Below are 5617 nucleotides of genomic sequence, written 5' to 3'. Positions count from 1 at the left end.
GAAAAGAAGGTATTCAACATATAGGATACATAATTCTAAACAACTAACGGTTTGTCTCAGTACTAAAAATTCTGTTGGGAAGTCACTTAAGATATTTTGATTAAACTGACAAGACATCTTTTAACAAGGATGCTTGATAAATCTTCCTTTGCCAAGTAGTATTACCTACGCTTCTAAAATCTTAATTCTATCGATTATTCAAAAAACTATATAAATATTAAATTCCCTCAACACCAACGGTAGAATCAGTGCTTATCATAAACTACCTATTTAGGTCTCGGATAACTTTTCAAAGCTGTGGTTTACGGGCTGCCTAAGGCAAGAGCCCGTGTCTTCCACAATGGTAAGGCAATCTGACACACACACACAAGCTGTGGTGACATGAGGCTTCCAACCTTTACATTTCAACTCTAATTTCCCCAGTAAAAACATAAATTTTTTACAATAGACAAATAACCATAAGTGACAGCTCTTTCCCGAACTGCAAGTTTGGTACTTTTCCAATTGGGTGGTTGTCAATAAAATGTAAACACGTTTTGCTTTAAATGAAAAAAAGTTAGTTCTTTTGTCAAGAAACATAAAGGTCGCTTATAAATCTGTTTCTCCTTTATATTACAGAGAGAGAGAGAGAGAGAGAGAGAGAGAGAGAGAGAGAGAGAGAGAGAGAGAGAGAGAGAGAGAGAGAGAGAGAGTTACAAGGATTTTAGATGCCTCAAAGACTTTTTAGTCCATCCGCGGAGACTCCATTTGCTCTTTGGTAGAGCGATTTAGTTTAAGCATTTAGAGAGTTCTTATGATTTTGTTGTCGCGAACGAAGTGAGTGTCCTTATATGAAATGCCAAATTTTTTTAAAGATATCTCACCCTACTCGTAGCTCAGTCATTCCCTAACCATAGATTTCGCAGCGGAAGCCGAGGGGGGGGGGGGGGAGCCGCTGATATTTTTGGTAGTGGAGTCAATAACTCCTATACCAATAGATATTCAAATGAAATTTTAAGGGATTATTTAGATGTATATAAGCTTTGTTCCTGCCAATTTTCATGTTCATGCCTGCTATATGCATGCCCTGGGTGTCACTTTTGTTCGTAAGTGACGACTTTTAGCTAAAAATTTTAATAATTTCTAAAACCAAGTTCAAAAGATTTGTGTGTGTGTGTGTTTGTGTAATTTTCATTGCCAGTACTACTTTATTCCCACAACTAAGAATATATTTAGGAGCACCTTTCGAACTGATCATTATAGCTAGTATCCACAATTTAGTTGAGGCTTCTCAAAGAAACTATTCTACAATAATGTAACCAATTAGGCTATCATCTCATCTAGATTTAACATACCACAGTATAGGTAGTAAGTTAGCCAGGGCACCAGCCACCCGTTGAGATACTACCGCTAGAGAGTTATGGGGTCCTTTAATTGGCTAGCCAGTACTATATTGGATCCTTTTCTCTGGATACGGCTCATTTAGTCTTTGCCTACGCATACACTGAATAGTCTGGCCTATTCTTAACATATTCTCCTCTGTCCTCATACACCTGACAACACAGATTACCAAACAGTTCTTCTTCACCCAAGGGGTTAACTACTGCACTGTAATTGTTCGGGGGCTACTTTCCTCTTGGTAAGGGTAGATGAGACACTTTAACTACAGTAAGTAGCTCTTCTAGGTGGACACTCCAAAATCAAACCATTGTTCTGTAGTCTTGGGTAGTGCCATAGCCACTGTACCATGGTTTTTCACTGACTTGGGTAGGATTTTTTTGCTTGAGGGTACACTCGGCCTCACTATTCTATGTTATTTTTTTTACTATTTTTTCAAGTTTTAATAGTTTATATATGAAAGATTTATTCTAATATTGTTACTGTTCTTAAAATATTTTATCTTAATCATCAATTACTTCTCTTGCAGTTTATTTCCTTTCCTCACTAGGCTATTTTCAATGTTGTAGCCCTTGGGATTAGAGTATCTTGCTTTTCCAACTAGGGCTGTAGCTTATCAAGAAATAATGATAATACTAATAATAATATTCATAATGATAATACGGCTTCTACGTCTTTTGAGTTTGCAGCATTTATGCCTATTTTAGTATCGTCAGCCAATTTGGTTATCCTGCTAGTTAAACCTAAATCTATTTCGTTAACGTAAACCAGAAATAACAATGGGCTAAGGACGTATCCTTAAGGTAATCCGCTTGCAACATCTGCCCACTCTTAAGCTTCTCCATTGATTACAACTCTGTTTTCTGTTTGTTAGACAATCTTCGATCCATTCAGCTGGCTTCTCAATGATGCCCAGTGATCTAATTTTGACCATTAATTTCTTAAGAGGAATTTTGTCAAAAGCTTTTTTGAAAGTCCAGGTATATGATGTCTTTTGTCCTGCCTTTGTCATAAATGATAAACATGTGGAAAAATTCCAAAATGTTTGTCACACATAATCTCTTTTGTCTAAAACCATGTTGGCTATCTAAAGATTGCTTTTCTCAATTGGAGAGAGAGAGAGAGAGAGAGAGAGAGATAGAGAGAGAGAGAGAGAGAGAGAGAGAGAGAGAGAGTACATGGAAAGGCAAAGCCATAATTGGCTGTCATAAATAACATTGATACGAGTTCTTCCTTTGAATACTTTGTGCTACGCCGAATTCAAATTGGAAAACCGTCTATCAGTGGATGATAACGAAACGTTCACGTCAAGATAGGCAGTAACGATGGAAAATCTAAAATTACGTGTTTAATGAAGGCAATAAAAATAGCTAAACAAGATCATAAAGGATGAATAGAATACCTCGTGGTGTATCCAGGAGACGAGTGACACAAGATAAAGATGTATCGATCCCATTAGAGTCTATATTTATTTATTATTTCTAAGATGAGCATCATATTTTGTGCCAGGATCATCATTACACACAGGTTCTTGTATATTTTTTGGCACTGCGAAGAAAGAGCAGAAAATACAGTTATACACAGCTATACAAGAGCACAGACACACACACACACATATGTATATATATATATATATATATATATATATATATATATATATATATATATATATATATATATGAATGAAACTAAAAGAGAGATTACTTGAGTGCCACATGTGGATGAGACCATGGTGAGGGGTAGATGGAGATGGTTTGGGCATGCTCTTCGCACTCCCCAAAAGAGATTAGTTCACCAAACGTTTAGCTGGGCTCCGCAAGGCAATAGAAGAGTTGGAAGGCCCAGGCCTACATGGCTGAGGACTATGAAGCGTGAAGTAGGAGATGATGAATAGAGAAGTATTGATTTAAAAGCTCAAGATAGAGAGGACTGGCGAAGTGTAACCGAGGCCCTTTGCGTTAATAGGCGTAGGAGGATATATATATATATATATATATATATATATATATATATATATATATATATATATATATATATATATAAGTTTAGAGGGGATCCACACTTCACTTATCGATTTTAAATCAATTACTGGACACCTGTAACTGCCATGGAAATATTTATAGCCAAGAACAAGGGGATTTGACAACTGCATCAATAGTGATATATGAATCAACATAAAATCATTTGTTTAAAAATTAAATTTCCTTGACTGGCAATAATAAATCATCTATGATTATTAACTATTGTCTCTCTTCGACAGCATATTCAAAGATTAATCGTCGATGTGCAGTTACAGTCTATATAAAGTCCCAAGGACCTATCTTTATTAGTTCTTCGCATAAATATTTTGCTGTAGCGTGGTCAAAGTAACAGAAGCAGAAACAAATGAGAAACGTAATAGATCAAAAGTGGAAATTTTACCAATGCAGTTCTTCTATGCTAAGCAAACTAAGAATATACTCCTCCGTGCCTTAATTGACCAATTTCTAAACTTCACCACCTTTGAAGAATTTTTGTAAACTCGTAGGATCTTTGTCCTCTACCGATTTTGTGAATACAAAGTGCATGTTATTTTGATAAGCAACTCTATGTTTCCTACAATTCAACTGTAAATTAGACATTGGAGTGAAAAATACAAAAATGATTATGGCGTGGAATGTATGCTCACATAGGGCATGGAGCTCATCTAACTGGTTTAAACTAATAACGAGAACCGATATTATTAATTATTATTATTATTATTATTATTATTATTATTATTATTATTATTATTATTATTATCACAAGCTAAGCTATAAGCATTAACACATAATACTGCTCCTGTGGGGATTTTAAGCCGTCTTCATATGAAGATTCATGTCGGCAGTTACTTTGGGAAATAACTCGATTAAGAGCTGTGACACTTTGACGTCAAAGTAGAGTTAGGATGTTGCACTAAAATTCTGACATCCGTCCTTCTCTTATGAACATGCATTTTCAATAGTAACATTATTTTATCAAATAATCGGTTTTAAATGTATCGTAAAGACAATGTTTAAAACTTGGTCTCCAGTGTATGTTATAGTACTATAGTCTCATAGCCAAGGTATTTACCGAGGTAACTGCCAACATAAATTTTTGATATAAGACAGTAAATTACATAGATGGATTGTGTGCGATGTAGAGAGAGAGAGAGAGAGAGAGAGAGAGAGAGAGAGAGAGAGAGAGAGAGAGAGAGAGAGAGAGAGAGAGAGAGAGAGAGAGAGAGAGAGAGAGAGACTATTGATAATTTTACGTTTCACTTACAGTTTACATCTTATAAAATCTACATTCTATTTTATCCATATCTATTTTCCTCAAAACCCGAGGATATTTGTATTAGAAAAACATGAAAAATGATAAGTTTTATAGAATTTCCCTTGTGGGCGATGCCTTGCTGGTGTTCACGAAAGCATTGGCATAAAATGAGACGCATCGTCTTAAGCCTTCAGAATACGGGCGTATTTTTCTGGCCCCACAATATTTCCTTTTAAGAATAGCTACTCAAATTCTTTTGCTGCAGGTGAAAATTTATGATGAATTAGGTATTTCATCATTCCAATGCAGCTTTGTACATTTACCTATGAGTGATCACAAACCGAATACAAGCAAACATATTGTATGTATACTGTACATATATATATATATATATATATATATATATATATATATATATATATATATTTATATATATATATATATATGTATATATATATATATATATGTTTATATATATATATATATATATATATATATATATATATATATATATATGTGTGTGTGTATATGTATATGTATATATACATATATATATATATATACACACATATATATATATATATATATATATATATATATATATTTATATATATACACATGTATACATATATATATATATATATATTTATATATATATATACACATGTATGTATATATATATATATATATATATATACATATATATATATATATGTATATATATATATATATATATATATATATATATATATATATATATATATATACATATACACACACACAGTTAGCCCTTGTTATCTGCGACTGCTGCATTGGAGCCCCTCGCGTAGATAAGAAATTCTGAGGAGAATAGCTGACCATAAACTTTATGTAGTTTTTTTTTGCTTATAGTACTTGTAAATATACCCTATTCATTGTATGTTTAAATATATAATAATCTACAAAAGTGAATATATTTTCCAAT

The sequence above is a fragment of the Palaemon carinicauda genome, chromosome 22 (assembly GCF_036898095.1).
Source record: "Palaemon carinicauda isolate YSFRI2023 chromosome 22, ASM3689809v2, whole genome shotgun sequence".
In the NCBI taxonomy this organism is placed as follows: Eukaryota; Metazoa; Arthropoda; class Malacostraca; order Decapoda; family Palaemonidae; genus Palaemon; species Palaemon carinicauda.
The sequence above is the reverse complement of the archived record's forward strand: the minus strand, read 5'-3'. Positions refer to the sequence as shown.